Here is a 26,775-nt window from a genome sequence, read left to right on the forward strand (position 1 = left end):
AGTAATCGAGTAAAATGCACTCTTCAGCATGTACTTGACCAGGCATTTGCAACAGTTGGAGTGGTCACAGAGGTTCCTCATTAAAAGAATACAGGGTGTAAATAGTATGTCCTCTGCAGACCGCTTCAAAGACCTGTCCCTAACTCAGTGTCCTACAGTCTAAGGGTAACCTTTGTCTAACCTACAAGGCATTCCCTGATTCAGCCCTGATGGATCTGTTGCATATTTACAAAACAAACAGCACTAAAATTACCCGATCTAAGGATCCTAACCCTTGTCTATGACATAAAACATCTTCATAGGTGTTTACTAGGCTAATGGCCACAAGGGCCTTTTAAAGCTTAACCATGCATCCCAAATCTCTGACAAGTTCTGATACCCTTGATAGGTGTAAGCAGGGGTTTAGGACATGAACCATTTACAGGTTGCTTGTGTCCATTAGAGACATAGATGCAAACCAGGGATGAGTTTCCTGTTCCCCATCCAGTTGTCCAAGTTGCACTTGAATTGGGTTAGGGAGGAACTCTGCTTCACATGAATAGGGAGCCTGTCCATAGATGGGGTAGTCTCTGGGATACATAAATGTGTCTCCAGCAGGTCCTATTTATATCACAGGCAAGGTTTAGGTCTTTAGAACAGGTAATTCTGGGGCTTTTTGTTTTGTGGATATGTAGGAGGTTCATCACAGTGGGGCCTGACAATGCCCTGTATGCCAGGCATACTTCTCCCCTAAAAAGCCTGTAGGAGACAGAATACAGAGATAGGGCCTTGAGGCACTCTGCATAGGACATTTTACTTACACCATGTATTCTTTTAATGAGGAATCTCTGTAGACATTCCAGTTGTTGGATATGCCTGGTTAGGTACACACCAAAGGGGGCATGGTAATCGATAGGTCTGATGAATGCCGAATACAATGGAACAATGACTTCCTTGGACTTAGATGCCATATCTTTGTTTATAAGTTGCGCAACATAGAATGATTTCCTCACTACTATAAACTCATGATAGTTAAAGGCTAGATTACTATCTTATGTGTCAACTCTAAGGGGTACGCCATCAATATATGACTTCCCAAAGGATACTATTATACATTTCTTGGCATTTAGTTTTAGTCCATGGCTCTGACACCAGTTGTTTGTTTGTGTCAGCCCCTCCTGAAGAACATTTGTGTCAGTGTGAGATTCAGTGACAGCTCCTAATTTGCAATCATCTGCAAATTTAGTCAGCCAGAGACCACTGACATTGGCCGTTTCTTCAGAGAAGTAAATGCCAAAAAGGAGCAGTCCAAGGACTGATCCCTGAGGGACTCCATTTGCGACTGGCATCTTTGTAGAGATGGACTCCCCAAATCTAACTTCCTAGGTCCTGTCTGTGAGATAGTTGGCTATCTACCAGGTGACATACTAATTTGTACCTAACCTCTTGAGTTTGTCAACAGTGCCCGTGTGGGGTATTGTGTCAGATGTCTTGGCCAGGTCAAGATAGGCAGTGTGAACCATTTTTCCCTCATCCATTGTGTTGATCATCTTCTCAAAGAAATCCATCAGGTTGAGTAGGCATGATCTGCCCTAGACAAAAACCAAACTGGGTTGGGTCCAGTGTCTGGAGGTTTACTATATCTCTATTGATCATTTCCATGACTTTACATATAAGACTAGTGAGACTTGTGGGTCTGTAGTTGGCTCACCTTTGTGCAGAGGGCTGACTGTTGCTGTTTTCCAGTCATGAGGCACAAAGCCTGTTTAATAGTTAATAGTAATTCTAGAGGCCCTGACAAGTCATGTTTCATGCTATTTAGAAGGCATCCTGGCATATTGTCTGAGCCCATTGATGCACTGTACTTGGGTCTTAGAGAGAGCATTAAGGACCTGTTCCCTAATGATAGTAGGGGGGGTTATATTTGAAGGTATTTCCTGTTGGAGGGGCAGGTATGTGTCTTGGAGATTACCCCTTCTCTGGAACAGGCTTCCCATTCATGTGAAACAGAGCTCTTCCTTAAGCCTATTCAAATGCAGTTTGAACCAATGGATGGGAAATTGCAAATTCACCTCTGGCTTGTTATCTGTGGCCCTTATAGACAGGGGCAGTTTGTAGATGTCCTAAGGCAGAGGCATATACCAAAGTTGTACTAGCCTGTGGGTGTTGATAATTGTGAACATTGGGGCATGAAGGAACAGGCTTAAAAAAACTGTAGGGACATTAGCAAAGTAACCTATGATACTATATCAATTTCGGAAACTCCTCTTTAGTCCGACTATCCATTAACAGACATCCCACCAAACCAGGTAAAGGCCATGTTAAAACAGAAAGTTTCTCTACTCACCAAAAGAGCCATCCAGAGGGTCCTGCTAGACCAGGACAGGATTTTAGTCAATTTTAACCTGCCAAATACATTCGGGGGTAGAGGAACACAATAACTTAAAAAAAGTAGAATAAGTAGTTTTGGAGCCCAAGTAAATGGGGAAGAAAAAGTCTTGACCCTGATCCAGAAAGGACACAGTGCACGTAAGAGGTCAATATAGACAATAAGCAGGGTAACTGTATCATGATAAGGGTATGATGGGGAGGTCAAAAAGTAATATTGGTGAATGTGTATATCTCCCCAGGAGTGGAATAAAGCAACTGAAAGAAGTTCTAGTATCACAGCTTTAGGGAGCTGCAATTGTGTAAGGGTGACTGGATTATAATTTGTGATTACAGAGATTGTCCTAGGACACTAAAGCTATGGGGAGAAGCAGGATTGTTCACTAAATATCTGAAAGTTTTCACCTTAAGGGATATTGCTGGAGAGAGACAAGAAGCTAAACAATTTACACACTATTCCAGGTGTTATGGCTACAGGGCCTACATAGCCAGGATATGCATATCAGCAGACTGTTAGCTGGATCCACTACCACAGTACTCATCCATTAACCCTATCAGATTATGCCGCTGTAGTGGCAGAGATAAAAAATAAGGAACATAAAATGGGGATAAGGCATTGGCACTTAAAACAGGAATAGTTTTAAGCAGTGGACAGTTAAACACTAGAAGAGATCCCTCGAGGGGGACATGGGGAAACTAACGATGTGGATGCCAGTTAACATAAATTAAAAAACAAATTCAGGTGTCTAGTAAAGCAAAAGGAGAATGGGAGGACAGCAATAAGCAGTATAAGCAAGCACTGGTGAGAGTGAAAGAACTTCAGGTCTAAGAGACAGCAGGGAACACGCTATGAAAGGGATATTCAGAATGCCAAGACAGACAGAGACACACACACACACACACACACACACACACACACACACACACACACACACACACACACACACACACTTGCAGCCAATGAAGTGAGAGAAATAGCTTAGGCAGTGCAACTACTTGACATATAGGTTGAGGAAGTAGATAGTGTTGAGAACATTTGGGAAGCTGAGAGATCCAAAGGCAGGGAAACCTGAAACAGAGGAAAAAAGATCATTGTAGGGTTTAAAAAATACTATGCTACTGTAACTCTTGGAGAAGCGGGAAAGGGAGAAAGCAATTAAAGCATATGCCTGGCTAAAATAGCCGAGAATACCAAAATAGAAGATATTGAGGGGGAGAATTTAATGGCTGAAATAACTAGAAAAGAGATAAGGGAGGCAATAAGTAGGCAGGCTACAATGAAATCTCTGGAGGATAGATGGAATCCCATTGAAAGTATGTAGAATGAAAGAAAGTTAGTGGAATGCTGGTATGTCACCTGCAATGAGATATCAGAAGAAGGTCAACACATCCAAGTCTTGGAAGCTAGCAGTAATATTAGTGCTACCTAAGGAAAATAAAGACTCAGCTGATCTGAGTTTATGTAGGCCAGTCTTTATAATGAACCATGAGTGTAAATTTTTTATGAATATTTTAGCAGAGAGGTTAGCCAAGTTATTACTCTCTATAATAAACTTGAGATCAGTGCAGATTTGTGAAGGGGTGGCAAGCATTTAACAAAAGCAGGACATTAGTAATGCAAAAACATGCAATTTAGAATACAATGTGTCTTATATTAAGTCTGAATGCAAAAAAGGCATTTGACCTGGTAAGATGGGAGTTTATGCTGTGTGTATTGGAATTAGCTAGAATCCCTGGAAGATGGACTCAAGTGATTCAGAATATTTATAAAGCGGAAATTATGGTTAAAGTAACAGAAATTGTCAAAGAGTTTTGAACTAAACAGTGATGAATGACATGGCTGTCCACCTATAGTCTGCCCTATACTTGCAGCCACTATCACAAGCAATATGAAGTTCTAGAGTGCAAGGATATAACTGGTAAACTCCCCTAAAGAGAAAAATCGCCTTATTTGCTGCTGCTATGATTTTGTATGTTGCAGTCCCGGAAGGAAATATCCAGGAAATGTTTAAGGTAGTCAGGCAATTTGGGGAGATTGCAGGTTGCAAAAATAAATAGACCTAAACAAAAACTGTAATTCACAGTGACACACCCACATTTGGGCTCATCAAGGATTGAAATACTTGGAGAGCCAGAGACTGAAAGAGCAGCAAAATTAATGTGTATAGAAAGCTTCAAAAAGATGGTGACCAAACTCAGAACTTGGATACTGCTATATATATATATATATATATATATATATAAATCTGGACAGTAAAATATAATCTGTGAAATTGTTCTTTATCCCTTTATGTCATATACAAACCTTTGGCCTTGTATGCAGGACAGTTTTATTTTATAGATCTAACTAAAGAAATTTGGGTTAGAATCCGTAAAGAAATAAAGGATTTCAACTGGGAAGGGAAGGCACATTTAGTTGCACAAGATAAAAATTCTCCTTCTCCCAATAGAACAGAGGGGCCTGCGATTACCAAGCTTAGAAGAATATTATGAATCAACACAGATCAGACTGGTAAATATTTTGCAAAACCTGGAGTACTATTCAAAATGAAGGTGGTTCAGTGAGGGTTGGTAAAAGGCCAAAGTAGGATAGGGTTATGAAAAGATAAGGAGATAGAGTACTTTGTTTATGAAAAGGTAATAAAGATTATAAGAAAACAGAAACTACAGGCTTGGTGGAAATATTTGCTGCCATTAAGCTTCTGTAAGTGAACGGAGAGAGGGGAAGTAGGGGAGCCGTGAAAGAATGGAAAAACAGAAACAAGGAACCTAGATTCTGAGAACAGTTGATGCAGGAAGGAAAAATACTAACATGGGAAGAAGGGATAGATAACTGCCCAGCTTATTTCAATTCAATCAACTCTTAATAGAGCACAAAATTTTGTACCACCCTGAGGATACCCCCTCACTTAAAATATTATTAAACCATAGAGCAACCTGAGATCCCTACGGTCAGCCGATAAACTACTGGTCCAAACCCACAAAGCTAATAACTCTGCTGGTGAATCCCTGTTTGCCAACTTCGTTGGCAAAACCTGGAATTCATTGCCAAACTATAAAACCCTACAATCCTCCAAAAGTCTCTTCAAAAAAAACATCAAACAGTATCTCAAAGTGAATTGGCTATGCCCATGTACCAACCCTGATTAAGTTATAAACTGAAAGCATATTCTGTAATTATCATAACTTGTAACTATGTCACCAAGCTCTGCTTCCAATCTGATGTCTCTTACTTTTAATTGTGTCTGTCCATGAAAATTGTGAGTCCCTACTAGGGAACACTACTAAGCCATTGTATATAATCACTTTGTTTTTATAATTGTTTGCTAACTTCTGTGTAATCTATGTAAGTTTGTCTATGTGGAGCTATTCTCCCCGGGCTTCCGCTGAAAATGGACATGTATCCAGTCAGACTATCCTGGTAAACAAATGTAAAATAAATAAAATAATTTGCATTACAGCAAAGGGATAGACTACAGTTTGAGGGACTGAGAAGACATCTTAGTAAAACACTAAATGAAAAAGCATGGAAAGGGAGAAACCAGAGTTAACTGATTTGTTGATAAGTATCAGGAGGGAGGAGTCATTGAACTGAGGGATATTAGTGAGGGCCTGTAAGGTGTTAAATAGATTAGGGTCACAAGCAGACAGCACAAAGAGAAGTGTGTAGCAGACAGAGGGAAGAAATCTGTGTAGTACCAAGAACAGCCACAAGAAGGTTTTGTATATTTGGATGGAAGTGCTTCCGTAGATATTTTATACACCATCCTGTTTGAACAAGATGCATAGGTTCATAGGTTCATAGGTTCATACTAGGCTATCTGCCCAAGGGCATTTATAAGCCTAGCCCATAGTTATGTGGCTTTCGCCACCCCTTTAGTTTGAATAAAAACTATGCCTATCATTTTGCTGTGCCTCTGTCAAGCAGTGACGCTGAAGTAATCCCTGGGGTATATCTGCAATCTCCCATCCATTGGTCAAGATTCCTCTTGAACAAGACCAGAGAGGTGCTCTGCCTCACATGTACCGGGATTTTGTTCCACAGCATAGGGAGTCTCTGGGTGATGAATCTGTCCCTCCAGCACGTTCTATTTATAACCGTGTCAAGGTTTAAGTCTCCCGCCCTTGTGGTTCTGAGGGATCTAGATTTTTGAGGTGAAGCATATTCATCAAATCTGGGTTTGACATGGCCTTATATGTCAGGCACAGGTCACCTCTGAGCAAGCGGTATGAGACTGAATAGAGCTGGAGTTCTTTCAGTCGGGCAGCATAAGACATATTTTTGAGACCCTTTATCCTTTTGGTGAGGAACTTTTGGGGCCTTTCAAGCTGCAGCAGGTGTCTGGTCAGATACATTCGAACGGGCATTGTACTCAATCATAGGTCTAATAAGTGATGAGTACAGGGGACGATGACCTCCCTTGATCTAGATGTGAATCCCTTCATGATCAGGTGGGTGATATAGAAGGTTTTCCTAACTACTTTAGCAACATGAGTGTCAAGCGAAGGCTACTGTCAACCTGGGTCCCCAGATCTCTGATGACTTTTTCTGTGCTCAGTGGATTGCCACCTATATGGTAGCTAGGGGTAGCCTTGTTTTTCCCAAAGGGTATGACTATGCATTTTTGGCGTTTAACTTCAGGCCATGGCTCTGGCACCAGTTATCCATTTCTGTGAGGCCCTTCTGGAGGATATCTGTGTCAGATGTGTTTTCGACTATGGCCCAGTTTGCAGTCATCTGCAAACTTTGTCAGCCATAACCCTCCTGTGTTTGCTTGTACTTCAGAAAAGTAGATGCCGAACAAGAGTGGACCCAGGACTGAGCCCTGTGGGACACCACTTGTGACAGGCTTTGAGTCTGACATGGCTCCAGCAACTCTGACCCTGTGGGTTCTGTCACTTAGCCAGTTTGCAACCCATCTTGTGATGTATGGGTTTACATTCAAGCTGATGAGTTTTTCGATGATACCTGAGTGGGGTATTGTGTGAAGGCCTTTGCCAGGTCGAGGTAGGCTGTATGGACTGCCTTTCCTCATCAATGGCCTTGGTGACTGTCTCGAAAAAGTCAACCAAGTTTAAGAGGCAGGATCTGCCTTTGACAAAGCCAAACTGAGTTGGATCCAAAGTCTGCAAGTTCCCTATGTCTTTATTTATGAGTTCCATTATGATCCTCTCCATGGCTTTGCAGATAAGGCTTGTCAAGCTAATGGGGCGGTAATTTCCAGGGTCTGTGGAGGCACCGCCCTTATGAAGTGGGACCACAGTCGCCGTGCGCCACTCCTTGGCACGTATCCTGAGGTGAGGCTAAGATTAAACGGCTGTCCTAACTGTGGGTTTAATTCCTCATTGAGTTCATGAAGCACACAGCCGGGGACACCATCCGGTCCCATGGATGCTGTGTTTTTGCCTTAGTGAGGGCAGTTCTCACCTGGGCGTTGGAGATGTTTGGGGGCTACAATCCTCTGGAATAGATATCTCTCCTTTTGGGGAGGGGAGAAGTTTGCACTGAACCTGTCAGCCAGTATGTTGGCAATGTGTGTAGGTTCAGTAATTTTCACATCATTTTGAACTAATTCTGAGCATATCTGGGAGTTTCCTCCTAGGTTTCTAACATAGCTAAAGAAGGCCTTATGATTCTCTTTAGAGTCCTTGGCGATTTTTCTCTCAAAATTTGCCTTGGATGATTTTATGAGAGCTCTTAGTTTTTACTTATAATGATCAAAGGTGTCTTACCTTTCAAGGATTTTGCTCTATCTTGTAGTAGCTTCCTCCTTTTGTTGTAGAGCTTGTTTATGGCTGGGGTCCACCAGACTGGACGCTTGCCTTTGGTACAGAGAGTCTTAGTTTTGTTTGGGATTGCCTGATCCATGCAGTCCTGTAGGTGCTGGTAGAAGGCATTTGTAAGTGATTCAGCGGTTTGAGTAATGTTTACCACTGGCTCAGGGGCCTTAAAGGAGACCACACTAGTTTTTAGAAGTGTGAAATCGGCTTTTGAGAAGTTTTTCACTGTGGTCTTTTTGTTTCAGGTGGGGCGGATGAGCACCTCCAGCGAGATTAGTTTATGATCTGATCTCACCAGTGAGGGGTATACTTCGGTGTTGAACATTTTGATCCCATGTTCGTGATGATGAGATCAAGTATGTTTTCTCCTCTTGTGGGGATGGTGACTAGTTGTTCCATGGCATTTGAGTTTATGAACTCCAGGAATCTTTGGGTTAGAGTGTTCGGGCTTGAGTAGTGTTCCCAGTCTATATTAGGGTAGTTAAAGTCACCTAGTATGATGGTGTTTGGAGATACATTTATCCCTCCAATGTTTTCAGGAAGGCCATGTGAGGTTCCTGAGTTTGAGAGGGTGGCCTGTAACATGCTACAAATTGCAGAGCAGTCTTGCCTATGGTTAATTGCACCTGGATGGTCTCCGATGCATCATGCGTTGCCACCAACCTTGAGGTGTGGGTGTCCTTTATGAATATGGACACCCCCTCCTTTCTTGGTGTTGTCCGGATTTTGGGGCGGAACGCATGATATGAGGTGAAACCTGTTAGTGCTGGGGTGCTCTCAGGAGCCTTGAACCAGGTTTCTGTCACAGCACAGACATCGATGTTCTCCATATTGAGAAGGGCCTCGAGTGCGTGCATCTTGAGATTGAGACTTCTGGCATTGAGCAGCATTACCCTTAGTTTTTTCCTTTTGGTGTTCTAGGGTGGTAGGTTTAGAATTTGAGCCTTGCCTAAAAAGGCACTATGGGGTGGCAAGAGCCTTTGCCAATATCCGGAAGCCCAGGGTGACAGGTGCAAGCCGTCCCTTGAAGCAGCGTGGCTTGTCCAGCATGTCATCCCAGGCAGACAGACATTGGATCCCCTTTGAATGACACCAGAATTTAAGCCAATTATTAAAGCTGATCATCTTATCACTGTATTGTGGCATCATTCTAGGTGAAGGTAGGATACTGCTCAAGGTCAGGGTCATACCTGCCTGGGCTACATAATCAGAGAGCTCCTCGATGTCCCTTTTCATGTAGTCCAAGGAGGTGCGTCTCAGGTCGTTGACACCAGCGTGGACAATGACTGAGTCGTACTTGTACCTGCTGTTGAGAGACCTGAGTGCTTGCGTTATGTGGCGGATTCTAGCGCCTGACAGGCAGCTTACTGTGACCTTCTCTTTACTCAGTCTGGTGAGCGGACGTCAGTGTGTCTGACTATGGAATCACCAATGACAAGTGTGTCTGGCATTTTGTTTGGCCTTAAGGGCTGTGACTGTTTGACACTCTGACTGTGTGGTCTATGTGTTGCATGTGTTGGGTCGTGAGGTGGTAGTTGTTTGGGTGTCTGCTTTGGTGGCCTCTGCTGTTTTGGTAAATTTTTGATCAGAGCCTTCGAGTATGTCTTTGTGTGAGTATGTGTATGATTTGAAGTTGTGATGGTACCATGTGTGACTGGGTATGTATTGTGTGTGGTTACCTTCTCCTCCTGTCTGGTCTTGCCAGTCCTATGTTGAGAGAGCTCAGCCTCCAGTTTGGCCGTATAGTTGCATCTCTCGCATGTATTTGTGTTTTGTGGGAGAAGGAGAGGATTGTCTGTGTACATGAGGCAGTTGTAACATTGCCTCAATATTCCCAGGTTCACCAGTTGAGCTGGAGAGGACACTACTTCTCTGACCCCATATGCTGGACCTGCACAAAGGGGAAATTGAAAGTTAGTTTCATGCTTTTTGGGGACTGAAACCCTAAAAGATTTTATGGAAGCACTTACTAGGCTAGTCTGCAAAATAGAGGGGAGGAGGCAAGTACTAGATATGGATGTTTGCTGATCTGAGACCCTATTCTCATAGGTTCATAGGTTAGTACTAGGTTAACTGCCCTTGTGAGCCATTGTAAGCCTAGCCAATTATCTCTTGTGTGACTCAAACCCTGCACCTTGTGTTTGTAAGGCAAACACCTTAACCATTAGGCCACCCTCCCAAGTATAATGAATACTCAACATTACTTAATGATAATTAGATGAATAGGCTATTACAAAGAAATAGGAGAATAGAAAAGAAAAAAAAAACATAAATACTGAAGGGTATAGGGATGATGAATGAAATTAAGGAGAGCAAATGAGTGAGGTCAGTCTGGTAAGCAGAATAAAAGATGTAAAATGGTAAATATGGGATAGAAATTTAAGAAGAGAGGAGCAAACAAATGGAGCCCATAAAGATTGAGAGACACAGAATAGATGGTAGCAACCCTTACAGGGAGACTATGAGTAGGTAAGAGAAATGCAGGCCATGACAGTAGAGTGGTAAGGTAAAATGGATTGTTAGACTAACACCATGCTCACTTCTGTGGTTGAAAAGAAATTTGCTTCAGGAATGGTCTGGGAGGGGAACTGTAAGTAGATGTTAAAGTTTGTTTAATCTATGTGTTTAATCAGTATTGTAATTTGCGAGATGAGATGGAATCCATGTTTGTATGTAAATGGAACAAATTAGTTTATGGATCAGTTTCTAGCATAATTATTAATGCCAACCAAATCTCTTCTTCCAATCCGCGCCCCTGTACTCAGGCAGAACGAAACACAGTTAACCAACGTGAATTTTCAGCAGAACAAGACGCAAGAACAAGACGCAAGACTGCAGTTTGCTCGTGCAATGTTTTAATGAAAAAAATCAGTAAAAATCCAAATGGTTTAGCGCTTTCATCTGTCGCAGACAGATTTCATCAGAACCAAGCTCACAGTCACTTACTCTGACGTTTATACTACCATTTTGGCGCCTTTTTGTATATATTAAAACCTATTGATAAGACTTTTGGATAAATGCCTTTTGTAATAAAATGCTTCATAAAAACTTCATAAAAGGCTTCTAATACATATGTAACATTGTTATATTGATACAAAATAATTAAAATTTAAAATTTGAATACCATATAGTTTAAGATCGTAATATATAAACATCTGTATGTACAATTGATATTGATACATTTATATCTCCTACTAATCAAAAATGTCTACTTATTATGCTACATGAACAAAGTACTCATTGGACCTATCAAGAACTACACACAATGTATCTAGCAATTGATTGACACTGTACGGCAATAGTATTGTGTCATACTTGTCTACTGTAACTATGAACCTTAATGTACTCTATGTCAAATATAATTTATTGAATATTGTAATGTGGCTGTACATTCCTATGCGTTCCCCAACAATAAAAAGGGTTTCAAGCTAATGTATTCATTCAACCCAGGGAATGTGGTGGCATCCAACATAATTTGCCATTTACTTTCTAAACATCCCAGTTTTGCTTTCCAATTACCTCTATCTACTGAGCTGTTAACCTGATCCAATATTGAAAATATAAATGTATGATCCTTACTTGTGGCCTTTGTATGTTTACTCAAGGCAGTATTTTCATCTCCTTTTTTAGTTTTATAACAATGCTCGTAGATTCTGGTCTTGAACTTTCTTTCCGTTTTCCCCACATAGTATACATTACATTTTTTACACATAGCGAGATATACAACTCCTTGACTATTACAATTCCCCTCCTTGAATTTACAGACACTGTGGGTACTATTTTCCAAAACCACACTGTTAACTGGGTTAATATACTGACACTGTCTGCATGCTCCACATTTCTTTGTCCCATTTATCCTGTTTTGTTGTGTCCTACATGCATTGATGTTTGTTTCAGTTAGTCTTTTCAGGTTCATTCCTGTTTTTAATATTATCTTAGGTGTAGCACCAACCGTATTTCTTGCTTCTTCATCAAAATTAAAAATATACCAGTGTCTACGTAATATTTCTTTCACTACATTTGTGTATGGATTATACATTAAAACACACACCCTTCTATTGAACTCATTATGTGTATTTTTTACTATCGCTGGTTTACCTAATAATGGTTCATATTTCTTACCCCATTGTGATTTAACAAAATTTGTCACATCTATCAACATACTGTTGGGGTATCCCCTTTCTTTGAACATCTGATGGATAATTTCAATTTCTTGATTCATAATATCTTTAGTGGACGACATGCGTGCAGCCCGCACACATTGTCCCTTTACAATATTCTTGAAGGTGTGTGGTGGATGGTTGCTTCCATACTGTATGTAGTCGTTGGAAAAGGACGGTTTCCTATATAATTGGGATACAAATCCATGTTCATCAGAGCTGATAAATGTGTCTAAATACGGAATTCCCTTCCTTTCAACAGTGTGGGTGAATCTCAAAAATTCCGTGGTGGAATTGATATATTGGATGAATGTTGGAATGGTATCCATCTTACCTTTCCATACAATAATTATATCATCCAAGAACCGAGTATACAGTAGCATATGCTTATAGTATTCACTTGTGAAAATATACTGGTTTTCCCATTCAAGCATAACTAAATTTGCATATATGGGTGCACAAGATGCACCCATAGCAACTCCATTGATTTGTCTGAATGTCTCACCATTAAATTCGATGTAATTGTGATCCAAGATTAATTCCATAATACTCATAATCAGTTGAATTTTATCCCATGTACAGTCAGAGTATTTCCTCAAGCTGTTACAGAAATAATCTAAACCTGTATCCTTGGGTATACTCGAAAATAGATCCTTGACATCCACCGTAATGAATATTATATCAGAATTCCATACATCTGTGTTTAATTTGTTCAAAAAATGCCAGGAATCTTTAATCAAGTGAGGGACTTTTTGATAGATGCTCTTTGTCCATTCGTCCACCAATACACCCAAATTGAATGTTTTAGACTTTGAAGCAGATATGATTGGTCTTAAGGGAGGATTCTGGATATCTTTATGGATCTTGGGGATACCTATAATGTGTCCCAAAATAGGAAATTCATTCCTAAGGAAATGGTACACCTCCTCTGTAATCCTACTGTCCAACATATACTCTTCTATAGCCAAGTCAATCTTCCTGTATCCAATATTGATTTGATTCCGTGAAGTTGATTCATAGTTCCCTGAATTTATCAAGATGTCGTATAGTTTTGTCTGATAATCACATGTATATGTTATTAGTATCCCCCCTCCCTTATCGGGTTTCATGACTCTGACATCTTTATTGGAAACTATGTCTTTAAGCATTTTCCTTTCTTTTTTTGTCAGATTATCACTAAAATCACTTTTCTTTCCATGTCCCTTCCTTACATTAGTGTATACATCATACAGTTCTCTACACACTGCCTGTTCATACAGTGCTACATGTTTGTTGTTAGGGGGTATGTAAGTACTTTTTTTCTTTAATTTATTCTCCTTGTAGACTGGTGTATCATCCTTGTCTTTGAATTGGAAAGCTAAATTTAATCTGCGACAGTATAGTTTCACTTCTTTTATGTTGTCAAATAGATTAAACTGTCCGCTTGGTATGAATTTCATCCCTTTACTGAATAATGAGAATAATTCTTCTGTTATTTTCATATCTGTATAGTTATATACCATGAATCCCTTATAGTTGTGAATCTTGGGGTAAGTTCCACTTATATTTGTGTCTGTACTGACATTTCTATTTATTTCCTCCAAAATACCCACATTTCCTTCTAATGTATTCTCTTTAGAGGCTACCTTAATCTTGTTCAAGTTACAGTGGTTGTCTAATAATGTCTCTTTTGGTATTTTTTTGGTGCTGGAAAAAATCTCCCTCCCAGAAAATTTGAATTGATCTCCTGTCTATCATGTATGTGCTTTCCTTCGCTCTGTTCATGATGGTGCATTTTGTTTGTTTTTCTATCATCCTGAGGCCAGATATACGCCCTTCCAATTCTATACTGTTCAACATCCCTCTCCATTTTGTGAACCTTTCTATTATATATATTCTTAATTCTATAATTAGCTGTGTGAAATTGTTTGTAAAAAAGTTCCTGCCACTGGTCAAATTCATTGTCACTTGTTATATCATCATTTAACATTTCGAGTTCATTGATCAATTTGGCTATTTTTTCATCATTGTATTTCATTAATAATTTCATATACATAGTGCCAAACATGTCGAACAATTTATCAAAATCTCTTTTAACTGATTCAGTATATTCAATTCCTAGTGGTAATTTAAAAAAACGCAACCCTTTCGGTGTTATATGGTTATCTATACATTTCTCTAAATAAACATTGTCCAACTTAACACTCTTAAATTGAATTAGTTTTTTGCCCAGTGAATTGATTTTTGTTTTTAAGTTGTTAGAAAATTCATCAAATGCATAATTATTATGTCTACTATTATTTGCTCCATTTACATCAAATGCATAATCATCATTTAAGAAATCTTGCATACATTTGCCATTATTTCTTATATCATGTCCTGAACATTTCCTATTATTACTCCTAGTTTTACTAGCTGGTTTAGGGCTTAAGAAAAAATCAAGAAACATGGTACCTGTATTGGTCTTGTTCATTGTATTCTTTTTTGTGACTTTTGAATACAGTTTATTACTGTCCCGAACTTTGGGTCGTGCCCCCAACCTTTCCAACTCATCTTTATGATGAAAAATGCTGAAATCAAACGTGAATTCAGCTTCCGATAATATGTTATCACCAACTTCTTTTAAGTCAATACCAGTCAGTCTTCTCGATGTAGATTTACTGTTTCCCAATGCTTGCCCATTGGGGATATCGCCCATACTGTTCAATTCTATTCTTTCTGCGATAAACGGTGGTGTTGCACTTCCCTTGCCATTGCCTTGGACATGTGGAGAGCTCGTACTGTTAAGTGGCATCGCTGACCCAGCCAATTTCCCTACTAAATCAAGTAGTTTATTAACGTCCGTTTTGAGCGAGGTAACCTCCTCTTGTAATGATACAAACTCCGCTCTGCTCAATAAAGTATCCTGTGGGACCGGATCGGTCATACTGCAACCAGGAACAAAAATAGAATCACACCAACCAAATCTCTTCTTCCAATCCGCGCCCCTGTACTCGGGCAGAACGAAACACAGTTAACCAACGTGAATTTTCAGCAGAACAAGACTCAAGACTGCAGTTTGCTCGTGCAATGTTTTAATGAAAAAATCAGTAAAAATCCAAATGGTTTAGCGCTTTCATCTGTCGCAGACAGATTTCATCAGAACCAAGCTCACAGTCACTTACTCTGACGTTTATACTACCATTTTGGCGCCTTTTTGTATATATTAAAACCTATTGATAAGACTTTTGGATACATGCCTTTTGTAATAAAATGCTTCATAAAAACTTCATAAAAGGCTTCTAATACATATGTAACAATGTTATATTGATACAAAATAATTAAAATTTAAAATTCGAATACCATATAGTTAATTATTAATGCACCATGCATGATGATGACAGTGTTTGTAAAATACTGAAATGTCAGAATGGTTAATAAACATTTTCTTTTTTTATTTTAAAGATATCTCCTCAAAAAAGTATGCAGAGGAGACTGACATCGACAAATACAGCATTTTCTTTTGCAGATTTTCAAACCCAAGATTCTGATTCAGAGGAATGTTGGTCATCTCCAGCTCCTTAAGATGAGTTTTCCTTTTTTATGACTATTTACATGATTTTTGTATTTTTGTGAGAACAAGTGGATGTTCTCCCTGAACTCCAGAGATTTCATGATGTGTTACAAGTGGAAATAGCACATAGTACACCCAGTCTGCCTATCATGCCAGCCTTGTAGGATGTGTCAAATGCTGCCTGCAACACACCTTTCAGTCTTCATCTCTAAAAGGCAGATATACTTCATAAAGTATTGCTTACTAATACATTCTTAACTGTGTAGACAGTTTAAGGGATTGTTCTGCCTCACTTCTGTCAGAAGGTAGGTTCTATCTGAATCCTATTTCTAATCTGTCTAGGGTGTCTAAACATGCTTTGAGAAATGTGAATGATTGTACAGATACTGTTCTAGGGCCACTGTTGCTGCTACTGATTTGCAAAGATATGCCTGGGTATGTAATAAAGTTTTCTGCTGAGATAAAGTAATGAGGTTTTGTTTGGCCCTTCTGCTGCTTGAGTTCTCAGTCATTTTGATGAAACAGCAAAACTAATCGAGGGAGTTTCTGTGATTTTTCCAACCCCATAATAGATCTTACAAATCCTGTACTTCCTTCAAAAGTCAAAGTAGGCAATCCCTGCCATCTGCTGGTAACAAAAAACCCAAAAGCGATGGTAGGAGGGGAATAATAAAACAGGAATACTTTGAAAAAAAGGACAGACTGCATCTTCAGAATGACTATGCAAGCATTCTTACTTTCCCCTCCTGCCCTCATGTCTCTTAATATATCCCAAAAACTGTCTTTCGTTCTTCTTTTTTGGCAACAGATTATTTTATATTCATGGGTTCTAAAGTGATTCAGGAGGGTTACACTTGGGAGTGGATATTCATACCTCCTTTCATGGTAATTCTTTAGGTTCCTCAACAAGTGCTGACCATAGGAGTCATACTACCACTGACTTTAGACCAAAGGGAGGAAAGTTTATAGTCAAGACTGCATCTAGTACCAAAGAAAAAGAAAAGATTTCCTGGAGACCAGTTCTTGATTGTGCCTTTATCAGCCTGTTAAAAGTACCAAAATTCAAAATGTTGACCCAACATAGTCAGGAACTGGTCTTTCATCTTGTGAGTTTTATAGGTTCATAGGTACTTTGGCTACATATCTGTGATGATCTCTAGGAGCATAGCCATGCATTCCCATTCACTTTCTAACCTTAGAAGCCCATTGGTTTTGCAGAAGTGTTGTATAGCACCATATGACATAATCCTTTAGTTTTGCACAAGAATCCTTTGTATAGTCAGTATAAATAGCCATAAGCCTGGAGCAGGTATTTACATGTTCCCCTGTCCATAAGGGACAAGGGTGTCAAACCAGGGTTGAACATAGTTTCCTTTTCATGCATTCAGGTTGTGCTTAAATGAAGTAAGAGACATGCATAACTTCACATGAAGAAGAAAGCATTCCAGGAAATTGGCATTTTCTGTGACGCAGATCTCTCCCTCCAATATGTTCTTTTTTACCATACAGTATGGCTTGAGGTTTGTGGAGCAGTTGTTTCTGCTACTATTTGACTTGGGATGTGTAAAAGGTCTGCAAGAATGCGGTCAATGTAGGCTCTGTATACAAAGATAGAGATCTCCCCTTAGTAGTTTGTAGGACACTGAGAAGAGGGACAGGACTTTAATGTTGTCAGAGTAGCTTTTGTGATTTAGTCCCTTGATTTTATTTGTGAGAAAACATTGTATTTGCTTGAGAAGATGATGATGTTTGGACAGGTGTATGCTGAATAGGCATTATATTGAATGATTGGTCTAATGAGTGAAATTTTAAGTGGAATGATCACCCCCCCCCCCCCATATTTGGATGCCATACTGTTGCTAAATATTTGTGCTATGAAGAAGGAGTTGCTAACAGTAGTCAACACGTTATGGTTGAACAACAGCTCATTGTCTAAATATGTTCCTAGATCCCTCAGTACTGTGTCAGTTTTTCATGGAGTGTTGTCGATGGGGTAATTGAGGGGACATCATCCTTGTCAAAGGATACAGTTATGCAGTTTTTGCCATTTAGCATTAGGCCATGGTTCTGACACCAGGTATTTGTGACAGCCCTTCCAGAATGGTCTTGGATTTTTCCTGGAGAGTTTAATAGCACCAAGTCAATAGTCATCAGTAAACTTTTTCAGCTATATGCCCTCAACATTTGCCAAAAAGGAGTGCCCTGAGCCCTGGGGTACTCTGCTAGTCATGTGCTATTGCTGGAAGTAGATCCATCTACCTTAATATTTTGGGGTCTAGTTGTGAGCCAGTTTGCTATCGAGTGAGTTACATTCAGCTGGATGAATGTATTACCTGTGCCTGAATTCCTGGAGATATCTGGACTTCATAAATACAAACTCACTGGACCCAGCTAGTCCATACTCAAAAGATAGGTGACAAAATGTAGAACTTGGTTCTTACCAGTATGGGACATATTTGTGCCCCTCTGCTTGTAGCACCCCTCTTAGTCAAATCAGACCGTAAATTAATCATATTCACCATAAAATTGAAGCAGGGAGCATCCCTCAATAACTTGTTATTCAGATTATGCCAGAGCATATCTATTAAAGATGGGACCTGGAAAATTCAACTTTCCCTTCCACCCTGAGGATCCTGCTAAAAATGTAGAATTCTTCACCTCCAAATTCTGTGAATATGTAGATAGCTGCATAGAAGCATCTCTCACCCGCTGAAATCAATGCAATGCCATCTTTAAAATTAAACCCTTATTATGGAACCCTAATATAACCAGATTGTACAATAAAAGGAAAAGGTTAATTGCATGTAAAAACAAATCTGATTTCTGCAAATACCAAAACTTATCTTTGTAAGGCTAACAGAGATCTTCTGACACAGATTAAATCAACCAAAGCAAGATATGAGGTGAAAAATAGCAACACAGGCCTAAGTCAGAAACCTCAGAAATGTTCAAAATTGCACCAAGCTAACAGCAAACAATTTCACATACTCTAAGCCTGAAAACATAGCCAGTTTGCTAGCGGATAAACTTTGACAAGAAGTCTGGGCAACAGCTGAGTCTGCACTCTCCTCAAATCTCCCAGGAACAAGTCCTAAATGCACTATCCAAGGCCCAAGAACACTACTACTAAGGGGCCAGATAACACCAGAATGGCTGTTGGTCAGCCTGAAGCATAACCTTTCAAACCCCCTACAGAGGCTTTTCAGTACTAGCCTCCAAATGTTGTTTATACAAAATAAATATTGGACTACGACAGACTTCCCTGGATAGTGTGAAGTTTTACCTTATGGACTTCAGAGCACCTCAGATGTCTGCTTTTTGGTGGGTGCTACCTGAACTGATTGTGAGGTTGCTGAGTTTGCTTGTTTCTTGCATTAAGGAGGCCTTTGGAGTTTAGGTAGATGGTAGTCTGCTTACTCTTGTAGTAAGAGATACTTACAGCCATTTCAGCATATTTGCCAATGGAATCTCCTCTTTCTTTCAGAATTTGCTCTGTTCTACAAAGAGATTTGATCTGTTTAAATGTAATGCTACTTGTTATACACTTAACTTTTTGCTGGAAATTTTTTTCAGTCAGTATTTGAACCAAGTATTCTGACTGATTTTTGGTTCATTTTTGGTAGTCTTTCTATTGGTCCGACATCTGCAAGAGAGTATCCAGGATGCAGCTATTCACAGTAGATTAACCCTTGTGGTGTTCCATGCATATAGGGTTATTTGTATAATAAATCTGTCATTCATGCCTTTACTACCTTCAATGTGTACTGTCAGTGTAGCCTTCAACCTCCCCCATTTCTTTCCGAAATTGATTGACAGGGATAAAGGATTACAAATACTCTGGTAATGGTTTTACAACTCATCTTGTCAGTTCCAAGTCCTTTAGGAAAGGAAAAGTTGTGGACTCTAGTATGAGACTGAAGAAAGACAGCCTGTATTAATTCAGACAATTCTTGTTGGTTGTTCCTTGTTTTAACTTCACTTGTAATTACGCTATGGTAAAACAATTCCAGGCAGGATTACATCACATTCTAATAGAGCCTTGCTTTCTTTGATGGCACATCGGAAAGGGGTGGACTCCAGAAGCATTTTAGAGGCCATTATGTGGTCCTCTGTACATATTTTCTCAAAGCACAGTAAACTGGATACCTTTTACAAGTTCAAAACATAGTTTGTTAGGGCCATTCTCCAGGGGCTTCTGGATCCTTCTCCTTCCTCTTCCCAGGCTGTGTAAATTGTTTTAATTTACCCTTTTATTTAATGCTACTGTGGTAGTGATTTACAGTACAAAACAGTATAGTTGTGCAAGTGCACTTAGCACAGCAGTACATGTTCAACTAAATCACTGCTCAGTAGCCATGCCTTCCCTCCATCCACCCTTTCTGTGTATTGTTTTTGCTATGGTGAAAGTTTTTCCTAATTTTACTCCCTTATCAGGACAGTAGCCTCCCTCTTTTTTCAGTTGGCAAGAAAGTCCTGAAGTATTTTGGTGCATAGGCTGCTGATTTTCCCCTTAGGAGCTCGAGCCAACAACAGCCTGTGTAAACATGTGGAAGGAACCAAAGGCTTTAGAAGAGTTGTCTGTTATATCTTTGGCAGGATATGACATATATAGCTAAGGCAGTGATTTAATAGAACAACTACTGTTATGGTAATAAGACTTACAGAACTGTACTTTTCTTGACCCCCACAAATGTAATGAAGTTATTTTCAATAAATTTGGTGGCTTAGACCTTTGTTTCCTCCCTACAATGTTTAAAGTCAACCTAGACAAAATTGAGGCAATATTACTTTGCACAGTTCCCATAATATGGCTCCATGCCAAAATTAAAAAAAAAAGAAATCCTGAACTAAATAGATTCCAGTGTTGAGACATGCAAATACCATATAATTCCTTTTTTATTTATTAATGCTTCATAACCTTTTTACATTACAAGTTAAAGCAGGAAGATAGCTACAGAGTTGTGGGAGTTGTGGTCACTTTCTTCCACATGTAGCCAGGAAAGCTTTTTGCTTGCTTTTTTGTTTTTGTCAATCTTTTGGACAGGACTGTTGGATTGAGCTGTTAGCTCCTTTTCTATGGAGGCCCAAGAAAAAGCTCAATACATTTAATTTCACATTATACACAGTGACAGGGTCTCATTATGAGCAAAATCCATACATTCAAAAAAAGATAACAGCATTTACTTCATATGCACATACAGTGCAGGAAAAGACAGGTCTGAGGTGAATCTTATCTATTGTAATGATTACAGTACTTAAAAATATTAGTATGCAGTGCAAGGTACATTTGGCGGATTAATAGTTTTCAATGTAGTAGTATAAGTGTAGCAACTTAGCTATTGTTTGAGAAATGCTTCTTTAGTAATATGTTTAAACAATATATGTGATTTCACGAGGGATAGTATATTTTCTAATCAATCTGTTACATTTTTTGTGCCTACTCCTGTGCTAGGTGAACCTGCAGAAATGAGTTGTATGACTACAAATACAGAAAAAACAGGTACATCTCAAGTCAGATTTTGGAAACACAGACTGGTTACCGAAGACATTTGAAGAACAGGTAGGAAGTCAGTTTCTTTTGATTCTGCTGTAATGATTGCTGCAGTGAACATTATAGAAAGAGTAGTGAAGCAAATGAGCCTCCATTCTTTCCACTGTTAAGCAGATCCTACTAAAATGCTATGTACACATTAAGTAGTAGGACAGGTCCTCTCTCACTGTACCCAGTGAATGGAGAGCAAGATTGTGCGACTACATTCTGCAGGCACATCGTTTGCAGAAATGCAAATTAAGATATAGATCAAAACATATCTGTGCTGCTCAATTACACAAGCATTAAGATATTTTCTGTAAATACTTTACTATACCTTATTTAAGACCACGGGGGCATATATGTGAACAAATTTTAGTTCCTGAAGTAACATAGTAAGGGCCCAGGCAAGGATATTTTTCAATTTTTAATTAGTATGATGGTATTACAGTGCTACTTGGGTTATGTCTCACACATAATTTAAGGTAGTGTACTTACTGGAAGGCAAGTATTCCTTTCAAAAAGCATTAGTAGTGGTTTTCTATTTTAAAGTCACCCACCTGATTGTCAGGCTGTGGTCATTCACTGACCAAGAGTTGTTATATACAATTGTGTAGGTATTTAAGCAACAACTTTGCTGTCATATGTAAATGAATAGTGTTAATGTTCAAGGCTGTAAATATCAGTATATTGCATTGCTGGGGTGTATTTTTTAGCATGGACTTTTTATAAACTGAGTTATTCTACAGTCTGGAGTTGTTTGGCAGTCAGCTCTGTCTCATCTAAAGCAAGTTAGAAGTAGAGAACTGAAACAGTAAACCATGCTGGAAAATAAGATTTCTCATCAACATATTCAGTATGTCATCAACAACCTTTTTGTACATAATCACTTCCCTTCTCTTTCTTGGACTAACCTTGTATTTTCATATTGTAGCACTGATGATGACAAAATAGTGATCTGATGTTGCGTGTTCCTCAAAGGATAGTTGTTCGGACACAACTTTGGCCACTCTAGACTTTGGATCCAAAGTTTAGCCTCCTTCTCATACCCATAATACCCTCCTGCCCCTGAAGTTACCTCAGATCTCGTTTGCTGCTCGTTTGATGCAGACATGGTCTCAACTGCTCAGGGTTGCCTTAACCAAGTACTAAATTTTGACAGATTTTTTTTTTTTGGTAATACCTTCAAGGTTTTTCTTTCAACTCTTAATAGTCTTTTCTTTTGACTTTTAATAGTCTTCATTAGTTTTAGATCGTGCTAATTTTCTCCCTTTACCTTGTTATTAGCTGTCAGGCTAAAGGTTTCTCTTTCTTGCTTTAGTGCCTTTGGTGCTTTATTTTTTTTTTTACAGTTGATGTTTTTTCTATAGTAGTTTAGGATTTGTTAACTTTATTGGATATGTAGTATTTATATTTTTTGCAGTGTAGATATCAGGCTGTATGGCTTAAATTGTTCTTAGTATTTTTTTTTTTGACTGATATTTTTTCTTTTATGATGGCTAACAAACCATCTAACTAAAGAGTCTGTGGCCTGTGACCACAAGATACCCAACTCCAACTCACACGCTAAATGTATTTTTTCCCTTGGAGCTTCCCACCACAGTGCTATCTATGCTGCTTTTGGTCCTCGGGCCATTACAGAACGCAGAAACAAACTGGTTCTGAGGGACTTCTCTCTGTTCCTGTGGGAGATTTGAGCCTCACTCACCCTTCTACTTCTGGACCTTCCTCCACTATCAAAAAGCCTTCTGACAGAAATGAGGAGAAAAGTAGTGGTAGACCAAAGGAGGGGTCTAAAGAATCCAGGAAGTGTTGTCCAGCCTGCTCTTCTTCTTCTGCTGTATCTTCAGCTTCTGCTCCAAAAGTTCTGAAATCTTCAGATCTGACCCCCTCCTCACATTGGAGATGATAGCTGTTGGATATAACAGACATCTGCTACAAGAGCCTAGGTTCTCCCAGAGCCCATATCCTGAAGGCTGCATTCTCCTTTCCTACATGAGAGGACCTTTCACTGGTCTTCCAGACCCCTGTCCACAACCTCTTCTTTTCAGTCAGTACAGTCTGCCAGAAGCTTATTCAAAGTGGATATGGATGAAATGATGAGGATATCCCTCAGGACTCATATTTTGTTGGGGTTCTCCAAGCTCTGACCACTGTCAGACCCAGGAGCTTGGGTCCTTTCCCTCATCTCATTTATTGCCCCTACTCTGATCCATCCTCCGGGTTTTTGGGCTGTTGGTCCGAGTGCCACCAAGGGCTTGTCCAGTTTGGGTCTGAAGATCTGTTTTTTTTCCCACTCTGATAACTTCTCTGATCTGACCAGCTCTGAGTAGCTTTGATCCTGAAGGATCCTGAGGAATCTCAAGACTGCAGCTTTGGTGCACGATCTGGGGAATGGGGTCGACTCCAAAGTTTTCTGAGCCATCCTTTCCTCTTAGAGCCTAGGCACTAGATTGATTAGCTCTGCCTTCAGCTTTTGAGCCTGGCTGGGTCAGATAGTAGGTGCAGTGTGGAGTGGTAGCTTTGGCTCCATCAGGGGTGATCTTGGTTCCCCCTCTGCACTGGTGTTGAAGGCCATTGAGAGAACACTGTCTGTATCTGATGAATGACCTTCTCTTCCTCACTCTGCTCTGACCATCCATCATTTGATATCCTCAGGTCTTGATCCTTCTCATTCTATTCCATCGGGACAGCTGGACCTGTTGAGCCTTGAGACAGTCCATCGTTACAACTTTCAGTCTACTCCTGAATCCTCAGAGGAACATTTCACTGTTGACGTTTCTTGGAAATGTGTGCAAGAGGAGGCATGTTAACTCCCCTCAGGTGTCATTAATCAAAGACACTGACTTTAAGGGGGAGGCTTTCAGGTCCATCCCAGCTACTTCTTTGGTAGGTCCCTCCTACAAATGAGATGGTTGATATGTCAAAGTGGGTATAGAAGGAATCAGATGTGGCTCAACCAGTCCCACACAAGTCAGATAAGTTCTTTGTTTCACCCAAAGATCATCTGCATTGGAGCCAGGATTCCACTGTTCATTCCATGGTGTGTTTGCTGAAGAAAGCTATTTTGTCCACTTCATGAGAGATAGTACAGGGCAATGGACAGATTTGGGAAGTGAGTTTATGCTTCAGCTACCTTCACACCAAGGGCACTATACTACATGGCACATGTGAAACAAATCTAGAGGAATTTAGCAAAGCAGCTTTCCAAATCCCCCCTCTTGGTCCATTTCTGCAGAGGACAAGAAAACTATAGACTCGCAGCTGGCCACCCTTCACTCCCTTTCCAATGTGTCAATGCGCCTGATTTCTAATGGAGCAATGGGTGCTTTGAGAAATGCAGGCAGTGGAGTAATGGTAAGGAGGCATGCTTGGATGCACTTGTGTGACTTTACAGAGCACTGTAAGATGTCCTTTATAAATGGTTCTTCGATGGCTCGACTGTCTTTTGGAATAAAGTCAAAGACACACTCTGGGAGTGAGCAAGACAAGACCTTTCTGCCATAGGAATATGGTTCTGTACCTCCAAAGGCCCTTCTCTAGGAATCAGAAGGGAGGAAAGAAGCTGTGTTGACAAAAGTTCTAAAGGTTCTGTCCTGAAAATTTTGGAGTTAGACCTCCATGGGGCAGAGGGAGAATTCTAATGGTGGATATCTCCCCCGTGGCAGAGGCAGCCTACAAAATCAAGGCTTCCATGGTCCATTCTGCAAAAGGCCTTACCAGCACTCTTAAACAGTTGCCCGACTTTGAACTCCAGAGGCAGTCAAGGGTGCTTATCTGTCTACCCCAAGGCCTAGACATTCTTCACCTAAGACACATGGGTGCAGATGATCATAACCAGAGGCTATTCAGTCTCTCTTCTTTTTTCTTAACCACCCACCTTCAAGAAAACTCCCCCAATGTTCCACACTACCAAAGAAAAACAGAAGTTCTAGAAATAAAAAAAAGCTGCTAGACAGTTGAGTCATCCAGGAGATCACATCAGAGGAACAAGGAGCTGGAACTTGCTCTAGATCCTTTTTGGTGCCAAAGAAGAATGGAGACCTCAGGTCCATTTTGGACCTCAGCCATATAAATCAGTTTGTCAAACAGATGAAGTTTTGGATGGTCATGGTACAGTCCATTTTCTCATTATTAAGAAGGGATGATTGGATGTGCTGAGTAGGCTTTAAAGATGCTTATTAGCACAAAAAGATGGACAGATGCTTCAGGAGGTTTCTCTGCTTCTTGTTTGGAGCCAGTCATTTCCAATTCAGAGCCCTGCCCTTTGGCCTTACCATACCCCCAGGTGTTCACCAAATGTATGGTAGTGATTGCAGCTCTCCTTCGACTGCAAGGGTTCCAAATGTACCTGAACAACTAGCTCATCACCACCCCAAGGAATTTTCTCCTTGCTCTGATTTTGCAATCAATTAGGAATCACAGTGAACTCTGTCAAGTCCAAGCTTCTCCCTGCTCAGACAATAGAATGCATAGGGACTCGCTTGAATATGAAGTGCCAAATAGTAAAATTTCCAGAGAACAGGATTACCACCTTCCACAAACAAGCACTAGATGTTCTTTCCTATCAGAAGCCACCAGCAAGACTGATTCTATGCCTCATAGGATCTACGGCTGCTTCTGTTACCCTAGTTCCTCTTGCCAGATATCACATGAGAGTTCTTTAGTGGACACTTTCAGTTCAGTGGTGTGTCAGACATCCAACTCGTCAGTTTCCAAGTACATCTTATGAAAATATTTGCAGAAAATACATGTGATAGTGACTCAAGCACTTGCAGATTACTAAAGGTCACCCCTTTATTCTACCTCCTCCCAAGGCCACAGTGACCATGGATGCTTCCCAACTAGGGTGGGGTGGGCCACTACAAAGGATGGATGGTCTAAAGCAAATGGTCCCATTCTGAAGACAGTCGTCTTATCAACCCACTGGAGATGAGGCATTACAGGTCCTCCAGGACTCCTTCCCTCTAGGAGTGATACCCATTCAGACAGACAACATCAGTATTCTGGTATGTCAACAAGCAGCAGGAAACACATTCTTACCTGTTATGCCGAGAGGCTGTGAGAGCTTGGCACTGGGTGATATCTTCCCACCGCTTTCTGGTAGCAACACACATTCTGGGGAAATCCAGTGTTCCAGTGGACAGGTTGAGCATGTCTATCCAGCTGCCTCATGAGTGGTCCCTCAAACCAATGGTGGCAGAATAGATTTTGTGCCGCTGGGGTCGACCATACTGCAATCTCTTTACCCCTTACAAAACAAAGTGCAGCAGGTACTTTTCTCTAATCCCCTAGGAGGGGGCGTCACCAAGGCATGCTTTATCCAACATTTGACACCCCCCCCCCCCCCAGGGCTCCTGTGCCTTTCTCCTACTCGTTTTTCTGAAATTCCTGCAGAAAGCCTT

At 40.2% G+C, this 26,775-nt stretch overlaps 1 long non-coding RNA gene across 2 annotated transcripts in view; it reads left to right on the forward strand.

Moving 5' to 3' along the window:
* The window catches only part of LOC122813313, a 376,648-nt gene that overhangs the window by 12,048 nt on the left and 337,825 nt on the right, over positions 1-26,775 (forward strand). For both annotated transcript variants that reach the window (XR_006366659.1, XR_006366660.1), the window contains exon 2: positions 21,293-21,400. This is a non-coding gene — a long non-coding RNA (uncharacterized LOC122813313). The remainder of the gene's footprint in view (positions 1-21,292; positions 21,401-26,775) is intronic.

This window comes from Protopterus annectens, chromosome 10.part0 (genome assembly GCF_019279795.1).
Source record: "Protopterus annectens isolate FY-2018-M chromosome 10.part0, PAN1.0, whole genome shotgun sequence".
NCBI lineage: Eukaryota > Metazoa > Chordata > Ceratodontiformes > Protopteridae > Protopterus > Protopterus annectens.